Source organism: Sus scrofa, chromosome 2 (genome assembly GCF_000003025.6).
Source record: "Sus scrofa isolate TJ Tabasco breed Duroc chromosome 2, Sscrofa11.1, whole genome shotgun sequence".
Classification (NCBI taxonomy): domain Eukaryota; kingdom Metazoa; phylum Chordata; class Mammalia; order Artiodactyla; family Suidae; genus Sus; species Sus scrofa.
The window spans coordinates 27562291-27575895 of record NC_010444.4 but is presented as its reverse complement, the minus strand read 5'-3'; positions in this window follow the sequence as shown (position 1 = coordinate 27575895).

Here is a 13605-nt window from a genome sequence, read left to right as displayed (position 1 = left end):
TGCTATTTCCCCATTGTTTAGCACTTGTGCCCTGTGAATGTTGAATAAATGCAGACCCTAGGATTTGAGGACATGTTATATTAAATCATACAAATAGTTGCGTTATATTCATGATGATTAAAACTTGAAGGAGGTGATAAAGTGAGGACAGGAACCATCCTGCCTCTTCACCCTAGTCTTCATATTCTTTCATCACTGACATTTATTTCTTGTGATTATCCGTCTACTTTTCCCACTAAAACGAAATGCAAAGGCCATTTTTATCTTGTATGCTCTATAGCTTAGGCACTATGTTCCTGGCCACAGCAGGCACTAAAACATTTGTTAAATGAATGAAATCAGCAGTAATCGTTGAATTTATGGGGCCCATTTTACTATCTGCTTTGCTACTAATTTAGGTGGTTTGGTTTTGAGTAACTTTGAGCTTCCTTGGTAAACTGAGAGAGGTTAGGGTCAAGAGCTTGGCAGAGTTCATAAGCAAGTGAAGAAGACTGAGTGGGGATTAAGGCCAAGTGGGCTTGTCAAGTCCGAAGAGAGCAGGACATGCATGTGGGATGGCACAGCCAGTATCTACCAAATTCTAGTTTTTTGAGAAGACAGAAATGTGGATATCAGTGAAATATTGGCAACTAATTAAAAAAAAATTTTTTTTGTTGGTTTTAAATATGGTGTAGGCCAAATACAAGTCATCTGTAGGCCAGAGTTGGGTTTGCCTGTAGCCCGTTTGCTGGAGTAGTTATTCTTTGAGTTTCCTTTAAGTTTTAACATTGGCTCACGCTGTTCTTTTCACTGTTGCTATATTGCAGTATGGCCAGCAGGGGGAGAAAGAGTTCTCTAATAATTTTTCATTCTAGTTTGGTCCCAGAACATTAAAGAAAATAAAAGTAGAGATGGGGCTATGTGGGCTGTGTCCCATGAACATTGATATAATGTGAGACGTTTCTGCCTTTCATCAATAGATTTTGAAAAAGTGAGGAAGGATTCTCAGTGAGTCCTTGAATTACTACTTATTGTTTATCATGGAACCGAAAGGAGAGATCCATTCAACCATCCATCCGTTCTGCTGCTGCCATGTAGTCCAGAAATGTGTGGATTATTTCATCTCCTGCAAAGGAAATCAAACAAAGGATCTGGCCACTGGATGGGGAGAGAAATGGTAACAGAAAAAAAAGTAAGAGTCTCTCTGTACCTAGTTTGTACCAGAGCCTTTTAGGTACCTTATCTTCATGACAGTCGTTTCATATGCCAAAAATCCCTCAATTTTTTATTTTGTAGAAGAAGGGAAAGTCTTAGAGAGGCTCAGTAATTAACTTATAAAACAACACAGAAAGAAACAATGCTGAAATGCAAGTCCCTGTTTAACCCTAAAGCTTGAGGCCCTTCCACCTCACTACATTGCCTAAACCCAGTGCTGCTAAATATTTAACAGTTGGCCAAGGAGTGAGGCAGAGGTAGGGGTTTTATGCATATGTACATACCTAAGGTTGTTATAAACGTTATTAATACAAAGCGTCTGTAGCACACAATTGATAAATACAAAATATACAATACTTTGTATTATCAATTTCGTATCTCATGAATCTCACAACAGACTCTCATTGAGTTTTGCCATGAAAGTGGCAAATGGTTATAATTCAGCCATAATTTGACAAAATCAGGCCATGAATAAATGCTTTATTACTACTTGATTTACAAAGAATGCTTATGTTATTGATGAACAAGGGCACTTGTGGTTTGAGTGTTCATTGTTATTTTCTTTTGCATTTAAGACCAAAGTGAAACAACAAAGATATACCTCGAAACTTCATTTGTTCATCAGTGATATGAATGATTTTTTTTTTTGCTCAAACTGATGACAGTTTTCAAGTACTAGGAGAATATGCCTTCCCTCAATTTTTTGGTTCTGTTTACAATGTACAGCTACATACATGATATGCTTTAACTGCATCAGCATTTTCTTCATCACTTAAGTCCAGAAAAGCAACACAACAATAAACTACACCCTAATTTGTAATGTTTGCCAATTTCCAGTGTATAAATACTCCTGCCATAGCATTTCAAGCTACCTACATGATGTCAGTGATCATAAAGTTGGGAAGAGATACGCACCATTAGATAGTGTTGCCATTAAATGGATACGATAAACATAAGTAAATTCAAGAGCACAGATAATAGTAAAATAATTAGAGATAAGTTTTGAAAACAAGCAGTTCTCCCTTTGGACGGTAGTGTGGGACTGTAAAAATGACCATGCAAGCTGCAACCATGCCAAGTGATCTCAATAATCAGTGAGGAGGTAGTTCCTGTTGTGGCGCAGCAGAAATGAATCTGACTAGTATCCATGAGGACATGGGTTCAATCCCTGGCTTCACTCAGTGGATTAAGGATCCAGCGTTTTTTGCCATGAGCTGTGGTGTAGGTTGCAGACATGGCTTGGATCTTGAGTGGCTGTGGCTGTCTCTGTGGCTGGCAGCTTTAGCTCCCATCTGGCCCCTAGCCTGGGAACTTCCATATGCTATGGGTGTGGCCCTAAAAAGCAAACAAACAAACAAACAAAAAACCAAAAAAACAGCTAATAACTGTGAAAGACCCAAAAGTCCAATCAACAGAGGAATGGAAAAACAAATTATGGTGTGTCCATTCAATGGGATTCGGCAGCAAAAAGGAACTGAAGATATGGTTCAGTCTCAAAAGCATTACGTTTAGGTAAAAAGGTTGCCCCTCCCCCCAAAAAAATAACCAATGAGGAAAATTACAATTGTTCCCTGACCTTGAATACTTTTTTAGAGCATTACAAATCCTCTTGCTGTTGGTTATAAATGTACATAGGAAAAGAAAAAATATAGTAAGACTAATAATTATAATAGTAAGGCTAATAGTTATAATAGTACACTAATTTAAGACATTAGAAATATTGAAAATTAAAGTTTTAAAGTATTATTTCTTTGGAATCAATGTATCAGGAGTTTAAATGGTGCTTGCATTCTTCTCATTGTATAAATTATGATCCATCTTTCCCATATCTTGGTGAATTGTCGTACTCCTCACTAATCTTAGATCAGCTTCCAACATTTTATCCCTTGTGCTTTGAATGTTATGAAATAGCTCTGAGAATTCCTCTAAAGTGATTCTTAGAGGATGACACTTCTTCTGTTGGCATCATTTCCTCTCTGGGATAACCTTAATCTTTTGTCACAACCACTTTGCTAGTTTATCTAAGACCCTCTGGCTGTATATGCACAGTCTCTCAAAAGGCAGCTTGTCAGCATTCTCACAGTCAGCCTTGTCTTCTGTGACTCTTTTTACATTTGATTTGGGTTTGACGTCTAGCATCATCACTTTTTGTTTTTCTGCTGCACTTTCATCTTTGTTGGACAATTCCCTCTTTCCATTATCCATTTTTGTGAAATGTCGTGTGGGCTTATCACAGGAAGACAAGAACATAGCACAATTACATGCTCTGCTGTCCACATGAACAGATGAACGGATGGACAGCTGGGCAGTGATCAGTCACCAACAGTCTTTGAAAGAGGTGTTGTGATTGGTCACTGATCATGAAATGTGTTCATTATTTATGGACTAAAGAACCAACAGTGAAGTTTGTGCTTTATGCAATAGCTCATATTAAATATACTGTAGTAATTAAAATTCGAACATGCCGGTGACAGCCTGGTGTTTACACTATGGTAACTGAAATCTGTGTGTATCAGAACCATGTAAAGTGGGGAGTACATTATATTTATTATTTTTTTAATGATTTTTATTTTTTCCATTATAGCTGGTTTACAGTATTCTGTCAACTTTCTACTGTGCAGCAAAGTGACCCAGTCACACATACATACATACATACATTCTTTTTCTCATGTCATCCTCCATCAAGCTTCATCACAAGTGACTAGATATAGTTCCCAGTGCTATACAGCAGGATCTCATTGCTTATCCATTCCAAAGGCAATCGTTTGCATCTATTAACCAGTCCATCCCCCTACCTCCCCATCCCCTGTGGCAACCACAAGTCTATTCTCCATATCCATGTGTTTCTTTTCTGTGGAAAGGTTCATTTGTGCCATATATTAGATTCCAGATATAAGTGATATCACATGGTATTTGTCTTTCTCTTTCTGACTTCACTTAGTATGAAGATCTCTAGTTCTATCCATGTTGCTGCAAATGGCATTATCTTGTTCTTTTTTTATGGCTGAGTAGTATTCCATTGCGTATATATACCACCTCTTAATCCATTCATCTGTTGATGGACATTTAAGTTGTTTCCATGTCTTGGCTATTGCTGAGTGTGCTGCGATGAACACACGGGTGCATATGGGTAAATGTCTTCCTCAAGGTACTTTTGTTTTCAATACCATTCAATTGTAACTTTATATAATTCAGTTTTTAATAATGCCAGTGGAGTTCCCATCATGGCGCAGCGGAAGTGAATCTGATTAGGAACCACGAGGTTGTGGGTTCGGTCCTTGACCTCTCTTAGCTGGTTAAGGATCTGGCGTTGCCGTGAGCTGTGGTGTAGGCTGCAGATTTGGCTCAGAGCTGGTGTTGCTGTGGCTCTGGCGAAGGCTAGCAGCTGTAGCTTCGATTAGACCCCTAGCCCGGGAACTTCCATATGCCATGGGTGTAGCCCTAAAAAGCAAAAATAAATTAAAAATTTTTAAAAAGAGTGTATTTAACAGTTGGTTCACCAAATAGCTGAAAAATTCATAGTCAACTCTGGTATAAGCCAGATCTAGCACATCACTGTAAAATCCCATAAAGCAGGTAGTGCTTCCACTTTCCTCATTTTAGTGAACATCAGAGGGGCTGTGACTTGGTCAAGTTCATAGGAAGAATGACATATCCGAGGCCGATAGTCTTTCAATTTTCTGGTAACTTGCATTCAAATAAACTCTAGGGTTACTACAAACCTCCAACCTCACTTTATGTCTTCTTGGTATCCGTAAAGAAGATCTATTAGGAAATTCAATGACTTAAAAAATGGAACATTTATTTTAGATCTTCTATTTCCTTTCTAGCCTGGTTTCTTTCATTAATAGTAGAGAGAATCTATTCGCTAGCTTTCGCTAGGTTATACTGCAGGAACAGGTGATCTCCGAGATCTTAGTAGCTAAAAGCAACAGAGCCTCATCTCTTACTCTTCTTATATGTTGGTCCCAGTTTGGCTCCTGCCTACAGGCTAGGTATAGTCCATGGATTTTCTTTTTTTTTTTTTTTATTTTTATTTATTTTATTTTTATTTTTTTTTTTTGTCTTTTGTCTTTTTGTTGTTGTTGTTGTTGTTGTTGTTGTTGTTGTTGCTATTTCCTGGGCCGCTCCCGCGGCATATGGAGGTTCCCAGGCTAGGGGTCGAATCGGAGCTGTGGCCGCCAGCCTACGCCAGAGCCACAGCAACGCGTGATCCGAGCCGTGTCTACAACCTACACCACAGCTCACGGCAACGCCGGATCGTTAACCCACAGAGCAAGGGCAGGGACCGAACCCGCAACCTCATGGTTCCTAGTCGGATTCGTTAACCACTGCGCCACGACGGGAACTCTGGATTTTCTTCATGTTTGTATCTGGACTGAAAGAGTGACAAAAATTAGATGTGCTCTCCTAATGGAAGAGGGAAAAGATGCGGAATTGGATTGCTGTGGTTTCTAAAGCTTATGGATGAAACTGGCCCGCTCTCACTACTCTCACATGCCATTAGCCAAAAAAAGTCCTATGGCTGAGCCTCATATCAATGAGGAGGGAAAAAATAATAGGACAGGAAGATGCTACAAGTCCCAAGGTAATGGGTGGTGAAGTCTATCTCCTTAGATGAGGAACAGAAACAAAGCTAGCTTTTGTTTTAACCTGTGAGAACAGGAATAGTTTCTCAAAAACTACCAAAGGTCAGGGTTTTGATTTGTAACAACGCATTTGTTGGAGTTCCCGTCGTGGCGCAGTGGTTAACGAATCTGACTAGGAACCATGAGGTTGTGGGTTCAGTCCCTGCGCTTGCTCAGTGGGTTAACGATCCGGCGTTGCCATGAGCTGTGGTGTAGGTTGCAGATGCGGCTCGGATCACGCGTTGCTGTGGCTCTGGTGTAGGCTGGCACCTACAGCTCCGATTCGACCCCTAGCCTGGGAACCTCCATATGCTGTGGGAGCAGCCCAAAGAAATAGCAAAAAGACAAAACAACAACAACAACAACAAAAAACGCATTTGTTGAGATAGGATATAAGCTCTGTGTTCAGTGACCTAATAGGTCTCATTACTCCAAGTGAGGTCAGTTGATCAGGATCAGCATCTCAGCATCACTTAAGAGCATTGCAAACTCTTGGGTGGCCTTGGAGCTACCTAGTCAGAATCTTCTTTTAACAAGATCTGCACATTTGTGTACACATTAAAATGTGTAAAACTTAGGCCGAAGGGGTATCTCTACCTCAGTGCCCTTTCCTTTTTCTTTTTTTTCTTTCTTTCTTTTTTCTTTTTTTTTTTTTGTCTTTTTAAGGCCACACCCATGGCATATGGAGATTCCCAGGCTAGGGGCCGAATCAGAGCTGCAGCTGCAGATCTACATCGTAGTTCATGGCAACGCTGGAGCCTTAACCCACTGAGCAAGGCCAGGGATCAAACTCATGTCCTCATGGATACTAGTTGGGTTCATTACCACTGAGCCACAATGGGAACTCCTCAATGCCCTTTCTAGCTCTTGCTTTCTTTCCCCCAAAATCTTTTCCTATATTCCCCGGTCTTGGTTAATGACATCCTCATTCACCCCAATCCAGAAGCTGAATATTTCCCTCAAGTTCCACCCGCCTCTCCTCCTATCATTAGTTACCCCATCAGATCCACATCCACCTTGGTTGAGGCCTAGGAACTTGTCTAAACTAATGCTCTTGTCTGACTTCCTTGCCTCCAGCCCACCCTCCTCTCCCAACTCCAACCAACCTCATTATTACTTGCTGCATGGTCTTATTAAAATTCAATTCTGATTAAGATAGGAGCAGTGGAGGTGACAAGGAGATGCTTGGGGCAAGAAAGGCAGTACAAATAAACATCCAGTCTAAGTGAAAACAAGAGTTCTGCCTAACAATTCAGTTTCAAGGCAAGTCTTTGACCATTTCCCCTAAGCTTCTCGTGTGCAAATCCTGGAGTTGCCGTTGGATGCTAGCCTGCTTTAAAATTTTGACTCTGAGGCGCAGTGGGTTAAGCATCCAGCATTTCCACAGGTGTGGTGTAGGTTGCAGTTGCAGCTTGGATTCAATCCCTAGCCTGGGGAGCTTCCATATGTCATGGGGGTGGCCATAAAATTAAAAAAAAAAATTGACTGTCATTTTCAGGATAACCTCCAAATTTCTTAGGAGGAGATCCTCAGTGATATGTCCCTTGCCTACCTCACCAGTAGAATTTCTTGTTGCTTTCCTCCTCATCCTGAGCAGCCATATCAGCTACTTGGTCTTGTTTGAAGGTAACAGTTTTTTGTTTTTTCTCTTTTTAGCTGCCCCAGCAGCATATGGAAGTTCCCAGGCTGGGGGTTGGATGAGAGCCCCTACACCACAGCCGCAGCAACGTGGGATCCGAGCCACATCTGTGACCTACACCATAGCTCAGGGCAATGCCAGATCCTTGACCCACTGAGAGAAGCCAGGGATTGAACTTGTGTCCTCATGGATACTAGTTGGGTTTGTTACCGCTGAGCCACAGCAAGAACTCTTGAAGATACCTGTTGACTTCTAATTCCATACCTTGGCACGCTCATGCCCTCATCTTGTCTGCCTGTCATGTCCCAGCTCAAGTGTTACCTCCTCTGTCAGCCTTTCCTGACCCAGCTAGAGATTTTCTATCTCCTTCCTTATGTCATTTTCACCTGTGGCATAAATAATTGTTTTATCGTTTAATTTATCCATTGCTATATCCCAAGACTCTTAAGGGCAATGGATTTGTCTCACTCATCTTCATAGTCCCAGTGAGTACAATGTTGGGCACATAGTAGGTGCTCAATACAGGTTTATCGAAAAAATGCAAATGGTGGTTTAAAGTACATGTTGTGAGGAATGAGAGAGATGAGTGTGTTAACACAGAGAAAATGTCTACTCCCAGGCTCCTAACAGGTACTCAAGAATGGAAGATGTGGAGTTCCGGTTGTCATTCTGGCTGTGGTGTAGGCCGGCAGTTGCCGTTCTGATTTGACCCCTAGCCTGGGCACTTCCATATGCCACAGGTGCAGCCCTAAAAAGAATAAAAGAAAAAGAAGAAGAAAAGAATGGAAGATGTTATTATTGTGCATGTAATAGGGGATTAAAAGGGGATTTATCTGGTCTGAAGATGCATTTGATTGGGCTTTCTAGTAAACCAGTAGTGTTTCTGGCAAGTGAAACATGGCATTGTTTTGTTAGAGAAGATGGCATTTATTGCTAGCAGGCTGATATCCTTGTTAGAGTATGTGTTTTTTATATAACACTTCTTATAAACCTTTCAAAAATGATAGAATTTTAGGAGTTCCCTCGTGATCTAGCAGTCAAGGATTCAGCATGGCTTCAGTGGGTTAAGGATCCAGGGTTGTCACTGCTGTGGCACGGCCAAAAAAAAATCCAATTTTAAAATGAAAATTTGAATATAAATATTCTCTCCTTTATGTGCTTGAGAAAGACTTTATATAAAAAAGATCAGAGGAGTTCCCGTCATGGCTCAGTGGAAATTAATCTGACTAGTATCCATGAGGACACATGTTTGATCCCTGGCCTCGCTCAGTGGGTTAAGGATCCAGTGTTGCCGTGAGCTGTAGTGTAGGTCGCAGACTTGGCTTGGATCCTGCATTGCTGTGGCTGTGGCGTAGGCCAGCAGCTACAGCTCCCATTTGACCCCTAGCCTGGGAACCTCTACTGCCGCGGGTATGGCCCTAAAAAGACAAAAAAAAAAAAAAAAAAAAAAAAAGGAAGAAAAAAGAAAATCAGAGATTTACTGAGCTGGAGTTCCTTTTGTGGTGCAGTGGGTTAAGGATCCGGCATTGTTTACGTGGCAGTGTGGGTTTGATCTCTGGTCCAGGGCAGTGAGTTAAGGATCTGATATTGCTGCAGCTGTGGTACAGTTCACAGCTGCAGCTCAGATTCAGTTCCTGGCTTGGGAACTTGCGTATACTGTGGGTTTAGCCATTTAAAAAAAAAAAAATTATTGAGCACTTTGTGCCAGTCTGTTTTTTTTTGAACAGCTTTATTGAGATATGACATTTAACATAAAATTCACTAGTTTTAACTATACAATTCAATGAATTTTCATATATTTACAGAGTTACATATCCATCACCATGACCTAATTTCAACATTTCTATCCCTCTAAGGAGAAAGAAAGCTGGTGCCCATTTGCAGTCAGTCCCCATTTTTCCTCCCTCAGCCTTGGGGAACCCTGCGCGACTTTGTGTCTCCTGAGTTTGCCCTTTTGGACATTAATGTAAGTGGAATCATATAACATGTGGCCTTGTGTGACTGACTGCTTTCATTTAGCATAATATTTTCAAGATTCATGTTGTAGCATATTTCAGAACTTCGTTCCCTTTTACTCATGAATAGTATGCTTTGTAGCACTTTTTGTTTATCTGTTTACCAATGGATGGAAATTTGGGTTGTTTCCACTTCTTGGCTCTTGTGAATAATGGTGCTACAAATATTGGTATTTGTGTGGACATATGTTTTTGTTTACATTGGGTAGATACCTTGATATCTTTAGTAGATATCTAGTTTTCTGAAAGAGGTATACTGGGATACAGAGAGGTTAAAAAAAAATTCCCAGGGTCATCAGTTATTAGGTGATAGAGTAGACCTGGAACCTAGGTTATAAATCACTGCAATCGTTAATGGCCAATCTTAGTACCCACCCCACAGGGTCTGAGGACGGGGCTTAAGTACCTACGTGGGAACCTGAAGGCAAAGATGCAGTGAAAATGAGCTGGCTCCCTAGGCCAAAGCCTGGACCATAGCCCTGCTCTGTGACTAGAAGAGGCCCAGAAACAACAGAAACATTAACAAGACAAATTAGCGCTTGATGATTAAAAAAAATTAATTTTCTCCTCCCACTGGAGGATTTAGAGAATAATTAGCCAGAACCTGGGGAGTTGAAATGTCATTAATGGAAAACCAGTTCATGTCAACAAACACTGACTTTCTAGGCTGCTGTAGGGGCTGCAGCAATGATGACCATCAGCCTCTCCGACCTGGGCACTCAGGGCTGGTCCTGGTAGGTGCTGGCACCAACTTGTTGAGCCTATTATGCTGGGCCTTGGCGTGCGCTTTGGAAACATCTAGAAAAACAGGTTGAGCACGTTCCCGTTGTGGTTCAGTGGGTTAAGAACCCGACTGGTATCCATGAGGATGCGGATTCAATCCCTGGCCTCCCTTACTGGGTTAAGGGTATGGGGCTGCTTCAAGCTGCAGTAGAGGACTCAGATGTACTCGGGCCTGGCATCGCTGTGCCTGTGGTGTAGGCTGGCAGCAGCTCCGAATGGACTCCTAGCCTGGGAACTTCCATATGCTGCGCATGTGGCCCTAAAAATACAAAAAAATACAAAGAAAAGAAAAAAAAAAAGAAAGTTGCAAGATGAGGGAAAGGGGAAACTAAGATAACCCGCATTTCTGCAACAGCCTCCTTCAGGTGGCCCCTTCTCTCTAGTCTCATCCCTCTTCTAGTCCATTCTCCGGGCCCACAGTGCTCTCACCCCATCGCTGACAGCACTTGCCGGGCCAGGCCTCATTGTGTGTTTTCTCATCTCTCTCACTCCAGTCTAAGCACTGGGCTCGGGCAGGGTGGGGGCAGGGACTCCAGGGCCTCCCACGGTTTTGGGCACACGAAAGAAGGACTTCAGTGTAGACCTTTGTATCTGCAAGGAGTGTCAGTAGCAGAGATTAGGACTAGAGGAGAAAAAAAGTGAAACAGGCCCAGCTCTTCCCCTCCATGGCAATGGTGGAAATGGCATTTGAGGGCCTAAAACCACTGCCCAGAAATTGATCTTTCCCCCCACCTCATAAATGCTCTGCACCAAAGATACCGACTGTTTAAAGTTATGTAGCATTATATTCACACATAGGGAAAGCCCCAAAGCCCTGTTTAATTAGTTATTTTATTTTACTTTTTGGCCATGCCTGCGGCATGCAGAAGTTCCAGGGCCAGAGATCAAACCTGCACCACAGCAGGGACCTGAGCCACAGCGGTGACGATGGTGGATCTTTAACCACTGAGCCAGCAGGGAACTTCCAAAAGCCAGGTTTAAATAGACTAAAATTAGCAAAAGTGTTTATGGTTTAAGAGTGGTGCAATTGTCATATATAATAGATAAGATTGATTGAGCGCTTGCTGGCTGTCAAATACACTTCTAAATGGTTGACATGTATCAACTCAGTGCTTAAAACAACCCAAAGAGGTGTACTCATTATTTCCAGTGTTAAGGAGAAGATATATTGAGATGATATGATTTGCCCAAAGTTAATATGGCTAGTAAATGATAGAGCCTGAATGTAAATCTAAGCAGTCGATTGTCAGAGGCTGTCCACTCATCCATCAATCAAGGACTGGGATTCCATCAAGCTTCCTGCTCCAGCAGAAAACCTCTCCGGAGTTGTTCCTACAGGATGAGGAGAAGGTGCACACTCTACCTCTCCGCATCTGCTTCCAACTCAGGCCTCCTGCCTTGAAGCAGGATCTCCCCAGGTCCCCTCCGTGCCACTCTCAGCATATACTTTATCCTTCCTTGCAAAATGCTGCAAACTCTCATGCTTTTCTACCTTGCCTTCTGCAGTGAGAGCGAACTCCAACTTTATTTTTTATTTATTTATTTTTTTTGTCTTTTTGCCTTCTCTAGGGCCTTTCTTGAAGTATATGGCAGTTCCCAGGCAAGGGGTCCAATCAGAGCTGTAGCTGCTGGCCTACAACACAGCCACAGCACTGCCAGATCTGAGCCGTGTCTGCAACCTACACCACAGGTCACGGCAATGCCGTATCCTTAACCCGCTGAGTGAGGCCAGGGATCGAACCCACAACCTCATGGTTCCTAGTTGGATTCATTAACCACTGAGCCACGACAGGAACTCTGGAAGGCCAACTTTAAATGTTACCTTCTTTCACCTCTCTTCTTCCCCAGCAGAACCAGCTGCCTCTCACCCACAACCCACAATGAGGGGCCATGTGCATATATGCCTGTAGGGCAGACTCGCTGCATCTGTCTGACGCCCACGTTCTAGGTGTCTGCCCCCTCGCTGGACTCCACACTGTGGGCATCCTGAGGACAGGCATTTTGTCTGCTCTTGAGGTGAGCCTCATCAGGGAGAAAAATTCAGTGAAATACCAGTCTCACCACCAAAAAACATTGACAAGTGCTTTATATCTTGTCTAACTCTGGCAAATAATGTTGAAAGGAAAAATCCTGGAGTTCCTATTGTGGCTCAGTGGGTTAAGAACCCAACTAGTATCCATGAGGAGGTGGGTTCAATCCCTGGCCTCACTCAGTGGGTTAAAGGATCTGTCGTTGCCACAAGCTGCAGTGTAGGTCATAGATGCGGCTTGTATCCTGTGTTGCTGTGACTGTGGTTGTGGCTGGCAGCTGCAGCTCCAATTCAACCTCTAGCCTGGGAACTTCCATATGCTGCGGTTCACCCCTAAAAAAAAGAAAAGAAAAGATTAAAAAAATAGGAAAATTCCATTAACAATGTAACACATTTGCTATCTCTTAACCCCATGGTGCTTGCCCCCCAGATCTCTCTCCACTCTAAGTTCTCAAGGAGAACCCAGCTTTGGTTGGGTCTCACCTCTCTTGCTTCCCAGCCTCTCTCCTTCTGCATCTTTTCTATCTCTTAGGCTGCAGCATTCTGTCCATCTTCTTTCTTTCTTTCTTTCTTTCTTTTTTTTTTTTTTTTTTTTGGTCTTTTTTGAGGGCTGCACCCATGGCATATGGAGGTTCCCAGGCTAGGGGTCTAATCAGAGCCGTAGCTGCCGGCCTATGCCAGAGCCACAGCAACACAAGATCCCGAGCTGCGTCTGTGACCTACACCACAGCTCATGGCAACACCGGATCCTCAACCCACTGAGTGAGGCCAGGGATCGAACCTGCAACCTCATGGTTCCTAATCCTCTTTTCATGTGAATTCAGTCAGCCCCTCTAGCTCCCTCAGTTTTGGCCTCATCTCTCTATCCTATTGTCACTACAATGTGTAGAAAAGGACTGGGGATAGGGTGGGGTAGGGGAGGCTATGATTACTAGATGGTTTGTGTTTCCCCCATCACACCTGCCTTTGTGTCCTCAGCTCCTAACTCAGAGCCCGGCACAGGACTGATGCGCTTGAGTAACTTTTCTTCCCCTCTTCCTTCCCCTCACTTTGGGAAAAAAGTCCAAATGTGTCCAAAGCCTTCCACAAATTGCTCCCAATATTCCTTCCCTTCTCTACCTCCCACTTCTCAGCATCAAACAATTTCTCAGCTTCAAACAAGTTCTCAGCTTCAAATGAGTGGCCCCAGGGCTCATGTATTTCCCTGCCTCCCCTCCCGCCTTTGCTTGGGCCTCTTTCCCCTCCATGCTCCCTGCTCCCCAACACCTCTGTGGCTCCAAACCTTGCCATCTTTTGGTCCAGCTTTGCCTGAACTGC